Source organism: Monodon monoceros, unplaced genomic scaffold (assembly GCF_005190385.1).
Source record: "Monodon monoceros isolate NGI ecotype Baffin Bay Population unplaced genomic scaffold, NGI_Narwhal_1 Super_Scaffold_19, whole genome shotgun sequence".
Lineage (NCBI taxonomy): Eukaryota > Metazoa > Chordata > Mammalia > Artiodactyla > Monodontidae > Monodon > Monodon monoceros.
Genome location: NW_021703775.1, coordinates 53,812,823 through 53,838,248, shown reverse-complemented (window position 1 = coordinate 53,838,248; position 25,426 = coordinate 53,812,823). Strand labels below are relative to the sequence as shown.

General features: G+C 44.3%; 1 long non-coding RNA gene and 1 other non-coding gene across 3 annotated transcripts in view; both read left to right on the top strand.

The window, feature by feature from the left end:
* Positions 1-6,129: 6,129 nt before the first annotated feature.
* Positions 6,130-25,426, top strand: part of LOC114900365 — a 191,594-nt gene continuing 172,297 nt past the window's right edge. For both annotated transcript variants that reach the window (XR_003794833.1, XR_003794834.1), the window contains exons 1-2: positions 6,130-6,335; positions 8,647-8,708. This is a non-coding gene — a long non-coding RNA (uncharacterized LOC114900365). The remainder of the gene's footprint in view (positions 6,336-8,646; positions 8,709-25,426) is intronic.
* On the top strand, positions 6,345-6,437 carry TRNAI-UAU. Its single transcript is given in 2 exon segments — positions 6,345-6,382; positions 6,402-6,437. It is a non-coding gene; the product is annotated as a tRNA-Ile (tRNA).

Sequence of the window (25,426 nt, the reverse complement as noted above, 5' to 3'; positions counted from 1 at the left end):
TGTAGAGACAGAAAGTAGAATGAAGGTTACCAGGGGCTGAGGGAAGGGGGATGGAGAGTTTATTGGTTAATTGGTACTGATTTTCAGTTTGGGATGATGAAAAAGTTCTGGAGATGGATAGTGGTAACAGTTGCACAACAATATAAATGTACTTAATGCCACTGAATTGTACACTTTTTCTTTGGCTGCACTACCCAGCAGTCCCACTCCTGTATTTACTGAAAAGAAATGAAAACAAAAGGACTTGTACAAGAGTGCTCCTAGCAGCTTTGTTTATAATAGCTCCAAACAGGAAATAACCCAAGATGTCCATTAATAGGAGAACGGCTAAGCAACTGCGGTGTATACATGTAAAGAAAAATTATTGAAGCCACTCAGTCAGTTGTTGGCTAAACAGAGATAGGAACAAAGGTTGTTTTACTCCAGTTCCTTATCTTTCTTCAACCGCACAGGGTGAGTTTTCCTACTCACTCCAAAATTTTGACCTAAGGACAGCCCTGAATGTTACTGCAACTCCAGAGTTCCATAGGTGCCTCTGCTAAGACTCTTCCTTCCTCCTCTCAAAGGGAGGACCCCATCATTATCTGTGCTTAGTCTCTAAGACCTGTCATCCTGTACCCCATCTTCTCAGCTGGAGGGCTTTGGGCATTTATTTGGGTGCCCCAGCATACCTGGATCCCAGTTTTCATCTCTCTAGGGGTCGTAGTTCTATCTGGTCTTTCCCATATTTCAAGTTAGAACACTTTGGCCACCATCATGTGGGGTCTCTGTGAGCCCTGATTAGTGCCTCTCTTGAGGGTGACCCCTCATGGGTGTCTTTCTCCAAGGCAAACTGAGTACTGTACTCTGGAGAGTGTTGAGGGCATGGACTCCTGAGTCTTACAATCTGTATTTGAAAACTGGCCCTACCACTTACTTAGGTAACCCCCCTGTGCCTCAGTTTCCTCATCTGTAAAAGAAAATACTACTACTACTTACTTCATAGGGTTGGCATGAGGATTAAATTAGTTAATAAGGTGTAAAGTTCTTAGAACAGTGCCGGGCACATGGTAAGCGCTGTGTAAGTGAGTTATTTTTTACCCACCTACCCCCATGTTCTCCATATTCTTTGAAAGATTTTGTTCTCATATGACAAGTGAAAGAAATAATTAGGATCCAGCCAGGATCCAGTCAGGAGGCGGAAACCACACCAGTACTTTGAACAGGGAAAAATCAACATGAAGAACTGTTAACAACCAGTTAACGGGGACTACCTACTAAGAGGGGTCAACGGGACTCTAAGGGACACAGGAATAACGGATAAAGGGAGCAGCCACTACCTCCAGAGATGACACAGAAAACCCACGGAAGGATAAACTTGGAAAGGGCCCTCGCTCCCTGCCACAGCTGAGGCTCAGAACTCACGGGTGGGGGCGTGGTGGGAGAAGTTTGCTGAGGAGCTGCAGGCTGGGGCTGGCGAGCAGGAAACGGTGATGGCCGAGTCTGACCGGAAGCCGCCCGCCGGCAGCTGTGCGGTAGAAGCCGGAAGAAAAGCCCTGGCAAGAGGGAGAGAAGGCCCTTCAGTGTTCTGCGGACGCCTACCCCTGACGCGGCGCGAGCGTGGTGCTGGCTGGCACGATCGCAGGGCAGGGCAGAGACGGTGTAGTTGGAGCTGAAGAAGCACCAAGTTCACAACAGGCGCACACCCCGTCAACGTCCTCATAATTAAACGACGTTTAACTGGGAGTGGTTCCTGTTTATGTTTCATGTACTGATAGCGGTACGAAGGGGGCTGTGGTTAGGGCAGTCCCGTGCTCCCGGCGGTCCGCTGTAGTCACTAGTCATGCCCGTTGAGCCCGTATTATTACAGCCACCCACCCCTACGCCCCTCGCTCTCAGAAATGTCCCTGTTGGGAGGATGAAGTGTGTGGTCACGTGGACGATAGTATTCCCACGGATAGTAGCCAGAGACACAATAAATACACACAAACAAACCTGCCTGAAGACAGCCCAGGTGTGGAGAGGCCACAAGATTCAGGGAGAAGACAAGGGCACTGAGGTGAGCGCGGCAGCCTGATTCCCCCTTGAAGCGCTGGCCGGTTTGGAGGTGGCAGAAACTAAGAGGCTGAAAAGCCGAACCAAAAGCAATAGTTCTCAAGGGTAATATGTGATTTTAAAAATGTACATCTGAGTCTGTCTAAAAGAGCTCTTTTAATAAGCATAAAGTAAGTCTGACATGCAAGCACAGTGTCATTGTTAAAATGGCAGCATCTTTCTTATCGCTACGTAAAGTAATGGCACATTTTACAGGTTATGGCAACTTAGGTTTGATGAAAGACAGTCTATTTGTTCCTACGGTATACTTGTTCCCACGTACAGTGTCTCTATAGGAGAGATTCCTAGAAGTGGAACTGCTGGGTCAAAGGTCATATATTTGATAGATTCTACTAAACTGACTTAAAAACAAACAAACAAACAAAAACCCTGAACAGTGTCCATTTCCTCACACTCTCCTCAACACTGAACGTTACCAATCTTTAAGACTTTTTCTCCTCTGACAGGCTCTCACCATGTCCTCATTTCAGCTTCAGTCCAGAGTGAAGGGAATCTGTGATTCCCAAAGTATCATCATGTTCCACTCCTATGTGTAATTGGTTCAAATCTGCATCATACTTTCCTAGAGTTTGGGCCTTAAGACCTACGCATCTGTCTCCTCCTAAGGGAAAATAAAGGGTCATTTCTCCACGTGGTGCTGGTGAGGATCATGGACTATTAGGATAGGAAGGGATCTTAGACACTGCCAGATCCTAGGAGTTCTGAAAGACATTCAAGACGGTCTTCACTGTTACAGGTGGCAGAGTATCTTTTCAATTTCTACTTAGAAAAGTAATAATTAAAATAATTATTCAGACAACCTCTTGCCCCATCAACATGCAATCACTTGGGGAGCGTCTCAGTGCCTGTTGACAAGCACCTGCAGTGGTCCCTGCATACAAGAAGTGTGCATATGACTCAGCTGAAGAGGTGGGTTGTAGGTGACTTGTGACTCCTCTACAGCAACTTTTAAAAGTCATATACTGCTTCATATATAACCATAATGGAACGCTGGCTAAACACATAAAAAGTTTGCTGAAATAAAGTAAAAGAAGACCATATACTGAAAATTCTACAAATTTGGTTCAAGATGATATTCATTTACTAAATGTGCAAATTGCATTCTGCTAATAAAAATATCTTGTATGTCAGAAACAAAAGCCCAAAAGAGAAAATATACTGATCATTATATCCAATTTGGTCTTTCGTTATTAGGGATGAAGACCAACCATACCCGCTTCATGTTATTTGCAGAATGGTGCTTACATATAGCAGCCAGAACCCTTCTGTTTTAGCTCATCATTTAGACACAAAACCATGAAAGGAATAAAAATAAACCAGTTTTTAAAGTGCAAAAAGCACAAATTCTAAACATTCGCTTAGGAAAGCAGTTTGTGTCTATTTTTGATGCTACAATGAGTCATTAAATTTCATACATTTTAATATACATTTGTCCTAAGACCAATATGATATATGTTCTTTTAAAAGTTATTGTTAACAAAGCGTGCTTTTCCCTTACATAATTAAAGTAAATTAAACATTTTGCATTACATGGTAAATGGAAGAAGGTGGAGACTAGTCTTATTACAGTATGGGTATTACTCAAGATTATTTTAACATTATACATATATCTAAAATAGGTTTTATTTTAAAAATCACTTCTTTATTACACATCACACAAATTATTAAATGCTTAAATAATTGCAAGTTGTTATCAAGAGTATACATGGTAAAAGGCATTCTCCAGTTAAGCTAGGAAGCTCTTATCTGGTCTAGATCCCTCAGTTTATAAATGGGGAAACTGAGGCCCAGAAAGGGTAAGAGATTTACTTAAGGTCACAGAGCCAGGGAGGGCCTCAGACTCGCTCTTAGTTCTTTGCTCTTCAGCGTGAGTGTGTATGAGGTTAAGTGATTTGAAGGTCTCAGTATACTTGTTCTTGCTGAAAAATCTCTCTGGTGGCAGAGATTCTGACACTGCCCCCTCTAGGTTCAACATTGCCCTCACTCCTCCCTTAGAGCTCCAATTTCCTTGGGGACTAAGCTATTTTAGTTCCCAAAGGCTGTATCAGGTGCTGCCTTCCCTTCCCATGCAACCAGGGTCAGTCAGTATCTGCTGAACCAATACTGTTAAGGAGTAAGTCCATGAAAGCGGAGAGTGGGAAGGGAAGCTGGACCACCAGGGGCCTTTTTTTTTTTTTTTTTTTCAGGGGCCATTTTTGCTGTTTATAGTTCACCAGGCAGATTCTACCTGAGGGATTCAGGAGGGAGAAAGAGCAGACTCGGCAGATGCTACTGGATTTGAGAAGACGCTGTGTATGAGTCTCCAACTTACTTTCTTGTCTTTCAGGAAATTAACCCCTTTCAATTTAGGAGGAAAAATTATTCCCACCTGGGGGCAAATCATGCATTTACTTTTAGAACTTGTTCCATCTTTTGGGAGGGACTTATTTCAAAGGCTCTGCTGCCCTTGATTTACCAAGGACTTGCCAAAGCATGCTCCGAGGAGCCCTAATCCTGGCGTGTTGTAAACAGCTCTGCATCCCACCATCTGCCTAGTACCTGATGGGATCTTGCAAGGGTGTTGACCATCCCCCTTCTGAGCTCTTGCTCTGGATGTGTGTCTCTCACAGTTTACAAACCACCAAGAGAGGCTCGCCTATCTCCTTTCTCTGGGTGCACAACCCAGTCTGTACAAAGCAATGAGCTTCCTGGAAACACCACCTTCAGGAGGCCTCTGCCTTAAACAGAACCTGTGCTTGTCTCATCATCTCCCTGATCTCTCGAATCTCTTCTGCTCCAGTTTCAAGGCTCTTCTACAATCGTACTCTCGACCTCATCACCCGAACACAACCTGTTAATGTGGGTTAGTCACCATCAAGGTGACTATGCATGATCTTTATTCTGCCCCCGTCACTTGCTCATGCTGGTTCCGAAATCTATCGACATGGTGCTCTGTTGTTTGCTCTTCTGGCTCTCCCAGGAAAGCAGAGGTCACCGGAACAGGGTGACCAACATGCCAACAGAGGCCCAGGAGACAATCGACTGATGCAACGCCAGAGGAAGAGGGGGAGGGGGGAGGGGGGCATTTTGTGGAGGAGGCTGCAGCTACCCTCCCAGAGGGATGCAGGTTCCTAGCAGTTATCAGTCAATGGCGGTAGGCACAGTGCCTAGAGCCCCCCAAATGTTTACATTTTAATTTTTTTTTGAAATCAGAAATAAAGATAATAATGAATGTAACAATAAATCCAGCCTGGGTTATATTTGTGGTTTGTGGTAGCAAAATATAATTTAAAAAAATTTTTGTTGTTTTGATGGACAAAGGGGCCACGAAGACAAAAGTGTGTAAGGCACAGGACAGTCATAATTCGGCCCTGGGTACGGTTTACACTTTCCGGTTTTAAAAAAAGGAAATGGATATCCAGATATTTGTAGGGGACCTCTTGTTTTTAAATATTAGGAACTCGCTTTAAAATTAAACAAAACATACACGTCGTGGCCCAACAAAACACGTGGAGCTTAGCTTGCACCCTCTTGAAGGACTGGGCTATCACCGTGTCCCCAGAATGACCGTGGTTGGACACGATCCGAGCACCCCGCTCAGGATGTAAGAAGGGGCAGCAGAAAGCCTTCGGGGCAGGACAAGGGTCTGACGGTTAAATCTCTGCCCGGTCCGGTCTTGGAAGCTCGGTCGCCACTCCGGCCCAGGCGCTCCCTGGCTGCCCCACCGGCAGGCGCGGGCTTTGCTCATTCACGGGTTTTCCCGCTCCTGCCGACTTCCAGGGCGGCGCGGGGGGTAGCGGGGTGGGCTCCTCCAGCTCACCGGTCACGCGGGGGCGCGGGTCAGAGGCGACAGTCCAGGGCATCTCCCCGCTCGGCCCCACCCCTCGCAACAAGGCCCGCCCGCCGACCGCAGCCCGGTTCCCGGACTAGGCCTGCTTCTCGCGGGGCCTGCTCCTGGGAGGCGAAACTCCACACTGAGGGCGCGGAGGCGGTTTCAGACCGCAGCGCCCGGGCTCCTCCTCCCGCGCTACCCAGGGAGGCGGGCTGTGCTCTTTTCAAGGTCCCGCCAAAGGGCCCCGCCCTCCCGGAGGGAGACCTAGCAGCCTTCCCTCCTACACTAGGCCGGGGACCGCCGGACCGGAAGCTGCGGGGTCTCGGGGCCCCGGTTCGTTCTCGCCTAGCCGCAAGCCGCGGGTGCGCATGCTCCGCGAAGGCCCGCACAGGGCCCGGGTGAACCCTGATAGAGCCATCGCGAGACGGGGGTAAGCGTAGCTCCAGTGGCGCAATCGGTTAGCGCGCGGTACTTATACAGCAGTACATGCAGAGCAATGCCGAGGTTGTGAGTTCGAGCCTCACCTGGAGCATGACCCTTTTGGATACCCGTCCCCCCCTTTTACCACCTTGCTCAGGGGAACGAGTCAGTCACTCTTTAGTCTCCTCAGTTCCTGTCTCTCACTGCTCTGCTTGCACGTCCTGCTTCGCTGCAGGCAGGAAGCCGCTCTCCTTGGCGCCTCACTCGCTTTCCAAGCTACTTGTTGCCCCCGCGCAGTGCACCGTCCAGCCGCCCGAACCCGTACGTTTACCTGCTGCTCCCTCTTCCTAGGCATTTCCTTTAACGGCACAGTCCCGGGTCCCGGTACCGGGGATGAGGACGGGAAGTCCCGGGGCGCTGCACCGGTGATGGGACCCTACCTGGGCCTCGTCATCGAAAATTCCAGGCGCCCTCTCTACGGGGCGTGCCCGAGTTCCCGGCGCCAGTTCCCTGCTGCTGCCCCTCACCCAGGGCCGGGAGCGGCGTGGTGAGCGCTGGCTGTCGGGGCCCAAGCGGGGCGACCGCTCCCGCGAGCTGGGGCCCGAGGCCCAGCGCAGGGCCTCAAGTGAAGCCAGTCGCTCTCCTCCTTTTTAACTATGGGTTGGCCAAAAAGTTCGTTCGGGTTCTTCCGTAACATCGTTACCAAAACCGCGAACGAAACCCCGAACGAACTTTTTGGCCAACTCAATGCTGATAATTGGTCGTTGCCGCCTTCCCCCGATCTGCAGAACCCCTAGACCGCGGGCCCTTCTCCCTTACCCAGGCCTCCAGGCCTCCCTGGGCGGATTTGCAGTTTGGGAAAAGTGCCTGGGCGTTTCCCTCCCCTATCTGTGCCCCTGCTCCCCGGTGTCAGTCAGGAGTGGTGGAATTCGCTGGCAGACGTTTTCTAGGGATATCCTTTCCTGCCTGCTGCACACCCCAGGTTCAGAAGTCCCCCCGGGGAGCAGGAAATATGCCAGCTGGGTTTTGAAATCTTCCAGCACTCGAACATTCTGAGGCAGGGGGGCCGCTTTGTCAGGGGGTGGACGGATGCCCCACATCCTCAGGAAGTGGGGCGAAGTAGGGAGCAAGCTTAGTTGGGATGAGAGGCCTCCCGGACGTGTTCTCCCGAAAGAGTGGTTTCAGCCGTTTTTATGGGCGTGCTAGGAGTTAACTCCTGGGATGGAAATACTACCAGGAGCGGTGAGAAGCAAGACCTAGAAAGCTCGGAGGTAGTGGGTGGAAGGTGAGCTCTTGTCTGTCTCCTCGGCTGCTAATCCCAGCCCCAGAGTCCGAAAGGGGAGCCCCATGCCTCCTGAAATGTGAGAAAATCCTTCCACCTCACCCAACCTGGCTGCCAGTTCCTCGCTGAACCGGATCTTTTCGCTCAGCAGATGGTTGAGTGCTCCCCTTTAGAAATCTAGCCAGCCTGGAAGCAAACATCTATCCCCAGCCCCCACCAAAAAAAAGTTTGCTTAATTTTTTTTAAAAAACAGGTTTATCGAGATATAATTCATATACCCTACAATTCACCCATTTAAAATGTACAATTCAACGAATTTTAGTACATTCACAGATATGTGCAACCATCACCACAGTCAATTTTAGAACATTTTCATCAACTCAATAGAAAATCCTGTATCCTTTAGCTATCACCTCACCCTACCCCTAAATAACCACTAATCTACTTTCTGTATCTACATTTACCTATTCTGGGCTTTCATATGAATGGAATCATGTAATATGTGGTCTTTTGTGACTGGCTTCTTTCAGTTATCCTAATGTTTTCAAGATTCATCCACATCCTACCTTGTATTGGTGCTTCATTTCTTTTTTATGGCTGAATTATATTCCATTATATGGATTCTTCCCAATTTTGAACAATGGAGAAACAGGTTGGCATTTTAAAAACATTTGCTGAAAACTGCTTTTTAAAAGGGAATTAATTTTAAAATGTACAAAGAATAAAAACAGTCACCCTTGCCAAGTGTATGTTTTTAACCTTGAGAGGTTATCACTGCAAGAACTGGTAAGATATTTCCAAGAGCTCAGCCAAGAGCTGAGCACGGAGCAGTTTCCTCACGTGGACAGAAATGCATGAATGAAAGATCGTTCTGCCCAGCTCCCTATCCATGTTGGAGTCCCTTCTGCAAAACCCTAGCTCCTATTTGAAAAGTTCTAGCATCAAAATGTCATTTCTTCACAAGATGATGCATTCCACTTTCTGTCAACTCTCATGGTTAGAACATTCTTCCTCTTAAATATTGTTTCTGTCCCTATAGGTTATTGCTGGAATGGTGGTGGTTTGGGGAACTCTTTTTTGGTGAGACGGTCAAGTGGGAAGGTAAGAAGCTAAATTATCAATAGTTGTCCTTGCTCTATTTAATCTGGAAATCACCAGATAGATTATTAGTGGATTATAAGCAAACAAATAGACCACTGGCAGATTTGTAGATCAATGTCTTAATGTGAGGTTGATAGGATTTTTAAAGGTTGTGATGGGTGATAAAGATCAAATCAGAAAATTATGGGAACATGCTATAAAAACCATAAAGTACTCCATATACAGGTGTAAGGAGGTGGCATTCCCGTCACCACAAAACTAGTGGATTAGGCCTATATGCAATGTATGGTGGCTTTAAGGAGGAAGACGGGTAAATATGAGGTGGATGAACCCAGAAGGTAGGTTGAAGTTATAGCTGAACAGCTGTAGACGTCTAGCAGGAGACAAGCCTGACCTACCTACCCGTTGAAATCCGTTGAACTCTATTGAACTATGCACACAAGTTGACATTAGCTTTGTAGATGGCTTTGGATGGGCTTATTAAAACTGTGTGTGATACAAAGCTGGAAGGGAGTGCAAATTCAGTAGAATTTCGAGGAAGAGTGGAGCCAATCCAGGGACAAATGTTTCTGACAAATGACAAGATGCAATTTGATGGAGATAACTGTAAGCCTGTGTTCAGTTCTGAGTTCAGTGTGGGGCGTGCCTGGCTTGACAGCTGTTTGCATATAAAGGATCTGGGCATTTCGGATATGCACAACCTCAGTTGTCCTGGCCGTGTGACTCAACTGTTAAGAATGTCAGCCAATTATTAATGCATTACTATATAATGCATTACATGGTGTGGTGTCAGAGATCACAAAACAACAGTCTGTGGAACAAATCTAGCCTCCAGACAGGTTTTGTTTGGCTTTCTAGCACTGACTTGCAAGTGTTTAAATTTTTAAAAATCATTTGCCTGCATATTGGGAGGTTTTACTGAAATGCCTAGATTTCAAGTTTCTAATGAAAAATTAGAAGACTTGGCCATCTCGGGCCCTTATTCCCACATGGCAACATTGGCTGCCCCCTTTGGATGGGCAGGTGATCTTTCGTTTGCCGTGGTCCTACCACTCTCCATTAATCCTCGCAGAGGTGGGTACCAGCTGCTTGCTTTGCTGTTTTCTTAACCCCTGACTCATTTCTCTCATTTGTGACCTACGTTGACTGTGTGGATCAAGGTAGGGAATACTCATGTTGAAGTCAGCCTGAGGGCTGTGATCTGGGTGAACACAGCCCATTTAAAATTCAACAAAACAAAACTCCAGTTCTTTGTTATGGAAAATTTCAAACATACCCAAAATAGAGAAAATAGTATATTTAACCACCCTGTATCCATCCATTACTACTTTCAAGAATTGTCAACGTTATTTCATCTATCTCGTTCCCACAACATTCTCCCCTACCCTAGCACTGTCACCAGAATATTTTAAAGGAAACCCCAGCTATGGTTTAATTTAACTTGTAAATACCTCAGTATGTATACCCAACAGGTAACCACTTTTAAAAAGAGCATAACCATAGTACCATTAGCACACCTAACAAGAGTAATAATAGAAACTCTTCATCATGTAACACCTCGTCTGTGTTCAAATGTCCACACTTACCTCTGAAAGATATTTTTATGGTTGGTTGGTTTGAATCGAGATCCAAACAAGGTCCATACATTACATTCGATCAATATATCTTTCAAATTTCTTACCAATTACCCACTCCCTTTTTTGATATTTATTGATCTATAGAATCTCCCACAGAATTTGGCTAATTCCATCCTCAAGGAATCCTTTCACAAGCTCTTCAGTCCCCCCTGACAATTAGATCTAGAAGCTTTGTAATATTAAGATGCAATTTTTTCTTTTTGCAAAAATAGATTGTAGGTGGTACTATATACTATTGTATCACAAGAGAGAAAGTACATAATGTCTGGTTGTTCCACTTTTACTGATGTTAATTTTCCTGGTGATTTCAGATGTGGTCAGCCTGGTCCATCCATTACAAAATGCCACATCAGCCTCTAACCTAATGGTTTTAGCATCTGTTGATGCTCCTTGTCTAGATTTATTATTGTATTAAGGATTACTCAACAAGGGTTTTCTAATTCAATTATTCCTTCTGTATTTATAACTGTCATTCTTAAAAACCCCCTTTTTCCATCGACTGTTTGGTTTTCCTAAAGCACAATTCACATAGAAAAGACCAGGTAATATTCCTGGACTCTTTTCCTTTTTCTGCTAGTCTTTAGAATAATGAATCGATGCTCTAACAACTCCCAAAGGTGACCAATTAGTTTTTTTTAATTTTACAGCTTTTTTTTTTAAAGTATTTGACATACAATGAACTGCCTGAATGATGCTGAGTAGCTTTTCTAGTGCTTATTAGATATTCAGATATCTTCTTTGGTGAATTGTCCATTCAAATCTTTTGTCTGTCTTTTATGGGGTTGTTTGTCTTTTCATTATTGAGTTATAAGAGTTTTTGTCTATTCTAGATATAATTCCTGTGTTGGAGATATGTTTTGTAAATAATTTCTCCCAGTTTGTGGTTTGAATTTTCATTTTCTTAATGGTGTCTGTTGAAAAGCAAACTTTTAAATTTTGATAAAGTTCAATTTATACAATTTTTTTCCATTATGGATGATACTTTTGGTGTTATATCTAAGAAATTTTTGCCTAACCCAGTGTCACCAAGATTTTATTCTGTCTTTTAGCTCTTACATTTAGGAGTTAACTTTTGTATATGATGTGAGTTAGAGGTCTAAATTTTTCTTTTTTTGTATATGGGTATCCAATTCTGGCACCATCTTTTGAAAAGCCTATCCTTTCCCGATTGAATTGCCTTGACACATTGTCAAAAATGAATTGACCTTAGCTGTGTGGGTCTTTTGTTGGACTCTCATTCTATTCTGTTGAGCTATATGTCAGTGTGGTGTTATGTGTGGATTACTATAATCATATAATTTGTAAGAATCATGATTCAATTATCTGATTATAGTAATCCACACATAACGCTATATATATATAAATAAACTTTAGGGTCAGTTTGCCAATTTCTATGAAAATATCCTGGGATTTTTACAAGAATTCTGTTGAAGGTATTGATCCATTTGAGGAGAATTGCCTCTTTAACGATATTGACTCTTCTGATTCTATAAGCAAGTTATACATGTCTCCACTTATTTAGGGCTTTAATTTCTTTAAGCAATGTTTTGTTGTTTTCAGTATTGAAATGTATTATTTCTTCCTTAAATATTTGGCAGGATTCACTGGTGAAGCACTGTGGACCTGCAGTTTTTTTTGTAGGAAGTTTTCTCTTTAAAACCCTACAAATTGAATTTTTTAAATAGATTTGGGGACTATGCAAGTTACCTATTTATTCTTGAGTGAGCTTTGGTACTTTGTGTCTTTCAAGAAATTTGTGTATTTCATTAAAGTTATTGAATTTATTAGCATAAAGTTATTCATAATATTCCCTTCTTGTCTTTAGGATCTGTAGTGCTTTCCCCTCTAATTTCTGATATTGGTAATTTATGGTTCCCTCCCCACCCCGATCAGTCTCAGAAGATGTTTTCCACTTTTATATATCTTTTCAAATATCTAGTTTTGGGTTTCATTGGTTTTTCTTTATTGTCTTCCTGCTTTTCATCTGATTCTGATGCACTGGAAGAGAATGTATACTGTGCTGTTGCTGGACAGTGTGCTCTGTCAATGTCAATTATATCAAGTTGGTTTATAGGGCTCTTCAAGCCTTCTATACCGTTGATTTTTCTGCCTGCTTGTTCTGTCTGTCACTGAGAGAAGGGCATGAAAATAACCGATTGCAATGATAGGTTTTTCTATCTTTTAGTTCTATCTTTTCCTCCTTCATGTTGCTGGAAGCTCTGTTATTGGCTGTATACATGTTTAGGACTGTTATGTTCTCTTTTTTTTAAAAAAAATTATTTTTATTGGGCTTCCCTGGTGGCGAAGTGGTTGAGAGTCCGCCTGCCGATGCAGGGGACACAGGTTCGTGCCCCGGTCCGGGAAGATCCCACATGCCGCAGAGCGGCTGGGCCTGTGAGCCATGGCCACTGAGCCTGCGCATCCGGAGCCTGTGCTCCGCAATGGGAGAGGCCACAACAGTGAGAGGCCCGCATACTGAAAAAAAAAATTTTTATTTATTTATTTTTGGCTGTGTTGGGTCTTCGTTGCTGCGGGTGGGCTTTCTCTAGTTGCGGTGAGCAGGGGCCACTCTTTGTCACGGTGCATGGGCTTCTCACTGCAGTAGCTTCTCTTGTTGCAGAGCACGGGCTCTAGGCATGCGGGCTTCGGTAGTTGTGGCACGTGGGCTCATTAGTTGTGGCTGGTGGCTTCTAGAGAGCAGGCTCAGTAGTTGTGGCACATGGGCTTAGTTGCTCCGCGGCATGTGGGATCTTCCCAGTCCAGGGCTTGAACCTGTGTCCCCTGCATTGGCACACAGATTCTTAACCACTGCGCCGCCAGGGAAGCCCCTTAACTGTTACATTCTTTTAAATACTCTGGTTAATGAGTTGATTCCTTCTCTTTAAAACTTTCATTACACCCTTCCCTCCATACCTAGTCTTTTCATTCATTTGCTCTTAGCCTTCTTTCCCTTTTTTCTTCTAAATTTATTTTTATCTTCTCCTACCTATTTTTTTCTTCTTTTTAACATAAACTGTAAAACTGAATTCTCTTTAAGTGTTTCTATGCTCCTTGCTGTCTGGTGGGCCCCTTGGGAGCAGAGGCAGGCAGCTGGGGTGGAGTTCATGCTGGGGGCGAGCCTGGTGGGGTGAGGATCGTTCCCCTCTTCTGTTGGTTTCCTGCCTTTCCCCACAGAGTCCTTGACAACCCCTGACCTTAATGATCCAGATGCCCCTCTTACTTCCCATAACACTAAGCCATCCATGATGACTACAGTCGAAACTCCAAGGAATATGGATCCCAGAGAAGAGCGGGCTGAAGACGGTTATATGACTTGCTTTCAGATATTCATGAAAGGAGTAGATATATTCAGTCTTGACCTAGAGGGAAGAACATGAACTTAGAACTACAGCCCAAGGCGACTTCCCTGGTGGTCCAGTGGTTAAGACTCCATGCTCCCTATGCAGGGGGCCTGGGTTCCATCCCTGGTCAGGGAACTAGATCCTGCATGCCGCAACGAAGACCTGGGGCAGCCAAATTAATAAATAAGTAAATATTAAAAAACAAACCAAAAAAACCCCAAAAAAACTATAGCCCATGGGCGATGATGACAAGGAAGCAAATTTACTTTTAAAATGATTAGCAATGTTGAGAAATGGGATGGGTTGCCTGGTGAAGGAGCGTGTTTCCCAACTTTAAAAGTGATTAAACTGAAGCTGTAATGTAGTAGAAGAGAATCTTGCATTGGTTGAGGGGTTGGTGAGGCTTCTAAGATCTCTTTTAATGCTACGATTCTTAGTTCTGTTTTCAGAAAAGACACATTGTACCGTAGGTTTTGTTATTATCTTCCCAGCTCCTATTTCCCCTTTCAGAGACGGGCATGTGACTCAAAACCTACCAGAGTCCTTCCATGGGATGTTTCTATCTTGAGCTATATGGGAGGAGACTTTTTTTCTTTCTGTTTAGAAACATAAAGAATATAAATCCAGAGCTTCCTGCAGCTCCCAGATATCTTTCTAGTTGAGCTATTTGGCCTGGGAGAACAAAGGCTACATTTAATGCGAAGCAGGGAGATAAAGAGGTCGGCAAGTGTTTGAGTCTGATTCTAAACGACTAGCTTCATCAGTTCTCTTTCTGTGGTTTGAATGTTCAAGCTAAAAAAGTGCCCCTTTGGGGCTTCCCTGGTGGCGCAGTGGTTAAGAATCTGCCTGCCAATGCAGGGGACGTGGGTTCAAGCCGGGTTCAAGCCCTGGTACAGGAAGATCCCACACGCTGTGCAGCAACTAAGCTCGTTCGCCACAACTACTGAGCCTGTGCTCTAGAGCCCACGAGCCACAACTACTGAAGCCCGTGTGCCTAGAGACTGTGCTCCGCAACAAGAGAAACCACTGCAATGAGAAGCCGGTGCACTGCAACAAAGAGTAGCCCCTGCTTGCTGCAACTCCTGCGCACAGCAACGAAGACCCAATGCAGCCAAAAATAAAATAAATAAATTTATATATTAAAAAAAGTGCCCCTTTGCATTTGGCCAGTTAAGGGTTTCTCACTTGTAACCAAAAGGGGTCTCGACTTGTGCAACTGTTATTGTACAAAATATCATTTTACATCGATGACTGATTTTTCAAATTTCTTAATGAGTATTCCTTTAAGAAGGAAAAGGCAGTATCCAATCATTTAAACAGGCCTGGGGATAAAGTTAATAGATACTTCTCCATGCCTTTGTACAAAGCCCAGCCCTCTCCATCAGTACACTTGCCATCTCCACTTGAGTGACTCATCCAAAGCACAACACTTGATTTTTTTCCCCCTCCCAAACCTGCTTCTCCCCTTGTCTTTCCCATCCCACAAATGGTCCTTTCGTCCATTCACCTGGATTCTAAGTGAAAAGCTTAGGTGGCAGCTTTTATGGTCCCCTTTTGCTCCCCCCTAGATCTAATCCATCAAGTCCCGAGTCTCCCTCCAGTATGTATCCTGGACCCTGTCCTTCTTTCCAACCACAGTTTCTGTCATCTCCTGCTTGGACTCTGCAGGAGCCTCTGAACTGACTCCCTGTCTCCACTTCTCATCCCTCTCTTGTCTCTTCTTCACACAGAAGCCCAAATGGGCCTTTAATAACACAAATCAGATCCTGTCATTTCCTTGCGTAAAACCACTGACAGCTTTCCATTGCATACAGAATAAAATGCACAGGCCTGCAGTGGTGTCTGCACCAGCCCCTGCCCGCCTCTCCAACCTCAGCTCCTGTCACTCTACCCCTGCTTACTATGCTCCAGCCGCCCTAGTCTTTCTATTCCTTGTTTCTGCCTCAGGCCCTTTGTAACAGCCATTCCTTCTCCTGGAACATCTTTGCCCAAATCTTAGGGGGCTGGCTCCTTAATTTTCAGGGCTCAGTCAGATATCACCTCCTCAGGGGTGCCTTTGGCTATAGTATAGTAGTATTTAGTACTATCAAAAATTACTGGTTAGATAGCCTCATCCACCAGAGGGCAGACATCAGAAGCAAGAAGAATTACAATCCTGCAGCCTGTGGAACAAAAACTACATTCACAGAAAGATAGACAAGATGAAAAGGCAGAAGGCTATGTACCAGATGAAGGAAAAAGATAAAACCCCAGAAGAACAACTAAATGAAGTGGAGATAGGCAACCTTCCAGAAAAAGAATTCAGAATAATGATAGTCAAGATGATCCAGGACCTCGGAAAAAGAATGGAGGCAAAGATCGAGAAGATGCAAGAAATGTTTAACAAAGACCTAGAAGAATTAAAGAACAAACAAACAGAGATGAACAATACAATAACTGAAATGAAAACTACACTAGAAGGAATCAATAGCACAATAACTGGGGCAGAAGAACGGATAAGTGACCTGCAAGACAGAATGGTGGAATTCACTGCTGCAGAACAGAATAAAGAAGAAAATATGAAAAGAAATGAAGACAGCCTAAGAGACCTCTGGGACAACATTAAATGCAGCAACATTCGCATTATAGGGGTCCCAGAAGGAGAAGAGAGAGAGAAAGGACCCGAGAAAATATTTCAAGAGATTATAGTCGAAAACTTCCCTAACATGGGAAAGAAAATAGCCACTCAAGTCCAGGAAGCACAGAGAGTCCCATACAGGATAAACCCAAGGAGAAACACACTGAGACACATAGTAATCAAACTTGCAAAAATTAAAGACAAAGAAAAATTATTGAAAGCAGCAAGAGAAAAATGACAAAGAATATACAAGGGAACTCCCATAAGGTTAACAGCTGATTTCTCAGCAGAAACTCTACAAGCCAGAAGGGAGTGGCATGATATACTTAAAGTGATGAAAGGGAAGAACCTACAACCAAGGTTTACTCTACCCGGCAAGGATCTCATTTAGGTTCGATGGAGAAATCAAAAGCTTTACAGACAAGCAAAAGCTAAGAGAATTCAGCACCACCAAACTGGCTCTGCAACAAATGCAAAAGGAACTTCTCTAAGTGGGAAACACAAGAGAAGAAAAGGACTAACAAAAACAAACCCAAAACAATTAAGAAAATGGTCATAGGAATATACATATTGATAATTACCTTAAAGGTGAATGGATTAAATGCTCCAACCAAAAGACACAGGCTTGCTGAACGGATACAAAAACAAGACCCGTCTATGTGCTGTCTACAAGAGACCCACTTCAGACCTAGGGACACATACAGATTGAAAGTGAGGGAATGGAAAAAGATATTCCATGCAAATGGAAATCAAAAGAAAGTGGGAGTAGCAATACTCGTATCAGTTAAAATAGACTTTAAAACAAAGAATGTTAGGGCTTCCCTGGTGGTGCAGGGGTTGAGAGTACACCTGCCGATGCAGGGGACATGGGTTCGTGCCCCGGTCTGGGAAGATCCCACATGCCACGGAGCGGCTGGGGTCGTGAGCCATGTCCGCTGAGCCTGCGCATCCAGAGCCTGTGCTCCACAATGGGAGAGGCCACAACAGTGAGAGGCCCACGTACTGCAAAAAAAATAAAAATAAAGAATGTTACAAGAGACAAGGAAGGACACTACATAATGATCAAGGGATCAATCCAAGAAGAATATACAACAATTATAAGTATATATGCACCCAACAAAGGAGCACCTCAATACATAAGGCAACTGCTAACAGCATAAAAGAGGAAATTGACAGTAACACAATAATGGTGGGGGACTTTAACACCTCACTTACACCAATGGACAGATCATCCAGACAGAAAATTAATAAGGAAACACAAGCTTTAAATGACACAATAGACCAGATAGATTTAATTGATATTTATAGGACATTCCATCCAAAAACAGCAGATTACACTTTCTTCTCAAGTGCACACGGAACATCCTCCAGGATAGATCACATCTTGGGTCACAAATCAAGCCACAGTAAATTTAAGAAAATTGAAATCATATCAAGCATCTTTTCTGACCACAACACTATGAGATTAGAAATCAATTACAGGGAAAAAAAACGTAAAAAACACAAACACATGGAGGCTAAACAATACGTTACTAAATAACCAGAGATCACTGAAGAAATCAAAGAGGAAATCAAAAAATACCTAGAGATAAATGACAGTGAAAACACGACGATCCAAAACCTATGGGATACAGCAAAAGCAGTTCTAAGAGGGAAGTTTATAGCTATACAAGCCTACCTCAAGAAACAAGGAAAATCTCAAATAAACAATCTAACCTTACACCTAAAGGACTAGAGAAAGAAGGACAAACAAAACCCGAAGTTGGCAGAAGGAAAGAAATCATAAAGATCAGAGCAGAAATAAATGAAATAGAAACAAAGAAAACAATAGCAAAGATCAATAAAACTAAAAGCTGGTTCTTTGAGAAGATAAACAAAATTGAAAAACCATTAGCCAGACTCATCAAGAAAAAGAGGGAGAGGACTCAAATCAATAAAATTAGAAATGAAAAAGGAGAAGTTACAACAGACACCGCAGAAATACAAAGCATCCTAAGAGACTACTGCAAGCAACTCTATGCCAATAAAATGGACAACCTGGAAGAAATGGACAAATTCCTAGAAAGGTATAACCTTCTAAGACTGAACCAGGAAGAAATAGAAAATATGAACAGACCAATCACAAGTAATGAAATTGAAGTTGTGATTAAAAATCTTCCAACAAACAAAAGTCCAGGATCAGATGGCTTCACAGGTGAATTCTATCAAAAATTTAGAGAAGAGATAACATCCATCCTTCTCAAACTCTTCCAAAAAATTGCGGAGGAAGGAACACTCCCAAACTCATTCTATGAGGCCACCATCACCCTGATACCAAAACCACACAAAGATACTACAAAAAAAGAAAATTACAGACCAATATCACTGATGAATATAGATGCAAAAATCCTCAACAAAATACTAGCAAACAGAATCCAACAGCACATTAAAAGGATCATACACCATGATCAAGTGGGATTTATTGCAGGGATGCAAGAATTCTTCAATATATGTAAATCAATCAATGTGATAAACCATATTAACAAATTGAAGAATAAAAACCATATAATCATCTCAATAGTTGCAGAAAAAGTTTATGACAAAATTTAACACCCATTTATGATAAAAACTCTCCAGAAGGTGGGCATAGAGGGAACCCACCTCAACATAATAAAGGCCATAGACAAGCCCACAGCAAACTTCATTCTCAATGGTGAAAAACTGAAACCATTTCCTCTAAGATCAGGAACAAGACAAGGATGTCCACTCTCACCACTATTATTCAATATAGTTTTGGAAGTTCTAGGCACGGCAATCAGAGAAGAAAAAGAAATAAAAGGAATACAAATTGGAAAAGAAGAAGTAAAACTGTCACTGTTTGCAGATGACATGATACTCTACATAGAGAATCTTAAAGATGCCACCAGAAAACTACTAGAGCTAATCAATGAGTTTGGTAAAGTTGCAGGATACAAAATTAATGCACAGAAATCTCTTGCATTCCTATACACTAATGATGAAAAATCTGAAAGAGAAATTAAGGAAACACTCCCATTTACCATTGCAACAAGAAGAATAAAATACCTAGGAATAAACCTACCTAGGGAGACAAAAGACCTGTATGCAGAAAACTATAAGACACTGATGAAAGAAATTAAAGATGATACCAACAGATGGATACCATGTTCTTGGATTGGAAGAATCAATATTGTGAAAATGACTATACTACCCAAAGCAATCTACAGATTCAGTGCAACCCCTATCAAATTACCAATGGCATTTTTTATGGAACTAGAACAAAAAATCTTAAAATTTGTATGGAGACACAAAAGACCCCGAATAGCCACAGCAGTCTTGAGGGAAAAAAACAGAGCTGGAGGAATCAGACTCCCTGACTTCAGACACTTACTACAAAGCTACAGTAATCAAGACAATATAGTAGTGGCACAAAACCAGAAACATAGATCAATGGAACAAGATAGAAAGCCCAGAGATAAACCCACGCACCTATGGTCAACTAATCTATGACAAAGGAGGCAAGGATATACAATGGAGAAAAGACAGTCTCTTCAATAAGTGGTGCTGGGAAAACTGAACAGCTACATGTAAAAGAATGAAATTAGAACACTCCCTAAAACCATACACAAAAATAAACTCAAAATGGATTAGAGACCTAAATGTAAGACCAGACACTATAAAACTCTTAGAGGAAAACATAGGAAGAACACTCTTTGACATAAATCACAGCAAGATTTTTTTTTTTTTTTAGCAAGATCTTTTTTGATCCACCTCCTAGAGTAATGGAAATAAAAACAAAAATAAACAAATGGGACCTAATGAAACTTCAAAGCTTTTGCACAGCAAAGGAAAGCATCAACAAGATGAAAAGACAACCATCAGAATGGGAGAAAATATTTGCAAATGAATCAACGGACAAAGGATTAATCTCCAAAATATATAAACAGCTCATGCAGCTCAATATTAAAAAACAAATAACCCAATCCAAAGATAGGCAAAAGACCTAAATAGACATTTCTCCAAAGAAGACATACAGATGGCCGAGAAGCACATGAAAAGCTGCTCAACATCACTAATTATTAGAGAAATGCAAATCAAAACTACAATGAGGTATCACCTCACACCAGTTAGGATGGGCATCATCAGAAAATCTACAAACAACAAACCCTGGAGAGGGTGTGGAGAAAGGGGAACCCTCTTGCACTGTTGGTGGGCATGGAAATTGATACAGCCACTATGGAGAGCAGTATGGAGGTTCCTTAAAAAACTAAAAATAGAATTACCATATGATCCAGCAATCCCACTACTGGGCATATACCCAGAGAAAACTATAATTCAAAAAGACACATGCACCCCAATGTTCATTGCACTATTTACAATAGCCAGGACATGGAAACAACCTAAATGTCCATCGACAGATGAATGGATAAAGCAGATGTGGCACATATATACAATGGAATATTACTCAGCCATAAAAAGGAACGAAACTGGGTCATTTGTAGAGACCTGGATGGATCTAGAGACTGTCATACAGAGTGAAGTAAGTCAGAAAGAGAAAAACAAATATCGTATATTAACGCATATACGTGGAACCTAGAAAAATGGTACAGATGAACCGGTTTGCAGGGCAGAAATTGAGACACAGATGTAGAGAACAAACATATGGACACCAAGCGGGGAAAGCGGCAGGGGGTGGGGATGGTGGTGGGATGAACTGGGCGATTGGGATTGACATGTATACACTGATGTGTATAAAACTGATGACTAATAAGGACCTGCTGTATAAAAAAATTAATTAAATTAAAAAATTTTAAAAAATTACTGTGTTATGTAAGTGGCAGTTGCTTATCTCCCACCATTAGAATACTAGTTCCTCCTGTGCTGAGCTAATAGGCACTCAACAAATAATGAATGAATGAGTGCAAGATAATAGAGGAGCAACACATGGGTGCAAACGCTAAAGCTGAATGGAGAACGTGGGCCTCGTTGCTGCTGGTTTACTTCGCAGATTCAGGTCTGGAGCCTGGTTTTTACAAAGTTCTCTGCAGTCTTTCCAAGGTGTGTGCCGTGCCTCAGGTGGCTTCCCATCTAGTTGAAGAGTAGTGTTCCCCCCAGAAGCTGAAGAGAAAGCACAGAGAGTAGGGACAGTGACTTGGTGTTTATAAGAATAACCTGGGGAATGTTACAACGCAGATTCCTGGGCTACAGCCTGCAATTCTGTGAAGCCCTAGAACCAGACTGTGTGGAAAGATAAGGACTAGGTGACCAATGCATCCAAGCTGGCCTGGGACACCCCAGTTTTAGCACCAAAGGTCTCTTACTTCCTGAAAATCCCTCATTCCCTGGCAAATGAGGTGGGTTGGTCACCCTCAACTGAAGGTGTTCAGAGAGGCAAATAGCAGTTGGTGGAGTAGCTTGGAATGGCTTTTTGGAGGAGCTGAGATAGAAACATTTCCCATCCTAGACTTTGGATGTTGGCTATCCCTTCGGCCCTGCCTTTGGGTAAGTCTAGGTTTCCCAGGCACCGAGCCCAGACAGAAGGGAAAGGAAACCATTATTTCTTGAACACTTGCAATGAGCCAGTGGCTGCTGTAGGACCTTTATTACCTAATCTGTTCCTCAGCAGCCTTTTTATTGCTCCCATTTTAGAGGCAGGGCACTGAGGCTCATGAGGTTATGTAATTGCCTGAGCTCAGACATACACCAACCAGAGGAGATGGGAGCGATCCACTCCACCTGACACAGAAGCCCAGGCCCTTTCTGTGTGTTTTGCTGTGTGTATGGGGCTGTGTGTGTCAGAGATGTGGCTGGGACCTCAGCTTGACGGTCATCCATCAGCCCTCAGGATGGGGCTCTCCTGGGATCTAGGGAAGACCCCCAGTGACTAGACAGTGAAATAGTTAAGGAAGAGGCATCCAGGAGGTGTCGTCTGTCTTTGGGCAGGCTCCGGCCTAGCTGCACAGATGGCCCTGTACACCAGGTGGCGCTGTGGCTCTGCCGTAGGGGGCTCCCCCTAGGAGTGGAGCCCAAGCAGGGCAGCCACAAGACCAGCCACAGGACCAGCCGCAGGTCCAGCCACTGAGCCTTGTTTTATCTGCAGCCTGCAGGACAACCTAGGGCCTGTCCAGAGCTTTCTGCCTTTCCCAGACTCTAGCAGGCCAAGAAGAGAGAGGGGAGAGAGGGACAGGAGGTCTGGAGAGGAGGAGGCTTGGGCCAATGCAGAGTCTTGGCAGTGAGGGTGACGGTTGAGTGCCGCTGTCAGGAGGAGGGGCAGGGACTTCTGTCCCGGGACTAATGGGACTCTGGCACAAATCATCTCCCAGTGTGCAGGAAACACATAGGGAAAAGTGGACTTGCTCCCTCATGGTGGGTGCAGGTTTGGGGCTTGGACAGAGAAGAGGTGCTTTTCCTATCCTACAGACTGTTTTGTCCAGTGAAGGTCTGGGCTTGTGGGGAGGGATGGCCCCCAGTCATCTGCCTGTCAACCCCGTGCTGTAGCCAGGGCACAGAAAAGGTCCCCATTCACTCCCTGGCTGTGCCTGCCATTTGGGAAAATGACTCCTAGGATGCTGGCTCTTGGGAGCCGGATCTCTTATCACCTGTTTCCTATATAAGGACTCATCCAGGGCTCTACCCCAGGGCTCAGGCCTTTTTGAGATTGTCATCAAAAAACAACATCACCGCGACAAACTTTTAACTCTTTTTTTAATATATATATAAATTTATTTATTTATTGGCCGAGTTGGGTCTTTGTTGCTGCACGCGGGGTTTCTCCAGTTGTGGCGAGCGGGGGCTACTCTTTGTTGCGGTGTGCGGGCTTCTCATTTTAGTGGCTTCTCTTGTTGCGGAGCACGGGCTCTAGGCTTGTAGGCTTCAGTAGTTGTGGCTTGTGGGCTCTAGAGCGCAGGCTCAGTAGTCGTGGCGCATGGGCTTAGTTGCTCCGCGGCATGTGGGATCTTCCCGGACCAGGGCTTGAACCCATGTCCCCTGCATTGGCAGGCGGATTCTCAACCACTGCACCACCAGGGAAGCACCCAATTTTTAAAAATAAATTTATTTATTTTAGGCTGCGTTGGGTCTTCATTGCTGCATGCAGGCTCTCTAGTTGTGGCGAGTGGGAGCTACTCTTCGTTGCAGTGTGTGGGCTTCTCATTGGAGTGGCTTCTCTTGCTGCGGAGCTCAGGTTCTAGGCTTGTAGGCTTCAGTAGTTGTGGCTCGCGGGCTCTAGAGCACAGGCTCAGTATCTGTGACTCGCGGGCTCTAGAGCGCAGGCTCAGTAGTTGTGGCGCACGGGCTTAGTTGCTCCGTGGCATGTGGGATCTTCCCGGACCAGGGATCGAACCCATGTTCCCTGCACTGGCAGGCCGATTCTTAGCCACTGCGCCACCAGGGAAGCCCCTTAACTCTTCCTTAATGCCCACACCAGTGCCAGAAAGCCGTGATCTGCTATGTATCAGCTGCTTAGCAGTGGGCTTGGCCTGCAGGGTTGATTTCAGAACCTAAAATAATGTCCGAGCTCGATGGCTGCAGCTTTCCTCCTGCTCCTTAATGCTTCCCCGAGTGGGCGGCGGCCTGTCAGGCCCTCCTCAGCCCCTCAGCACACGTGAGTCAAGCAAAGCCCATCTGAGAGCGGGTTGTGAGGGTGGGGAAAGAGAGGGAGGGAGGGTGCAGGGGGGCTTTGGGAAAGAGGGGTGCTTGGAAGCGGGACAGGGGAGCAGAAAGCAGAGGATGGGGCTGCTAGAGACAAACTTAGTCACTTTCACAGTTCTACCTTTTCCTGCTGTCTGGGCTGAGGGCTGGGGCAGAAGTGCCCTTAGGAATTTTTTTTTTTTTGGCCATGCTGCACAGCTTGTGGGATTTTAGTTCCCTGACCAGGGATTGAACCCAGGCCCTGGCAGTGAAAGCAAAGAGTCCTAACCACTGGACCGCCAGGGAATTCCCAGGAACTTTTTTTAATATTAAATTTTCATTCATCAACTGTTCACATAGACTCAAAGTATTTTGTCTGATTTATCTTTAAATCATTTAAAAAATGATTTAAAAAAATGTTTTTTTTTTTTTTGATATGATATGATAAAAAAAATGTTTCTTTTTTAGTCAGTAGGTAATACACTCAAAGTTTCAAAATTCAAAGAGTTCAAAGTAAGTAAACTTTTTCTTTAATATATAAAAGCACAACCTAATGTTCCCAACAAAAACCAGCAAGGACACCAAAAGACGTAGGTGGAAGAAACATGTTAAGGGTATAGAAAACTTCCTCTGAGGCCTTTTATTTTGAGTTGTTTTTGATGTACAGAAGTTCCAACGTTTTAAGCCATGTCTTTCCCTGTACGAGCTCTTCTTTGCCTGGAAAGTCATTGCCTATCCTGAGATCAGTTCAATAGTCTTTTTCTTCAACTGTATTTTCATGGCTTCATAATTTGCCCCCTAAGCCACCTCAGAGAAGTTTCTATTAGTGCTGTGGTTTTGAGATGGAAGGCTGGTGTGGCTACCTGAGGGTGGTGCCTTTGAAGGCCATTGGGGCTCAGACTCCAGCCCTGGCTCTGAACCGTACACCCTCTCCCCACTTGGCAGTTATTCACAGCAGGACAAGGCTGAGAGGGGCTAGCGTCCTTCTTGCTGGAAAAGAGGGCCTGGGGAAACTGACTCTGCCGTGGGGACCTGGGACGTGGTAGGGCGAACTCTGTTCAACGTCTGGGTGCCTTTGTCAGCTGGTCTGAGGTGCAAGTGTCCCAGGGCCTAGGGAGGCCAAGTGTGGGCGATTCTGGTGGACAGCCTGTGACTTGAGGAGTCCTGCCCACCAGCCACAGGGCAGAGCTGGGATCCAGATCCTAGAGAATGGGGAACCAGGGAGGCCATAAGACTGAGAACTCTGAACAGGACCATGCAGGTGGGATGGGCCCTCTGAGATATGGAGGAGCCCAATTAATCAGAACAGGCGTTGGTCCCAGCAGCCAGCCTGCTCTGTGGCACTTCAGAAGATGGTACCAGAGCAGCTGAAATGATCTGTGTGCTAATGTGTGTATGAGTCCTTAGAAAACGTATCACTGTGGACGTATGTCAGGCCCTGAGCTGCTACAGGGTCGTTATTACTGCCTGGTGCCTTAGTCCCAGCAGGAGGATGTA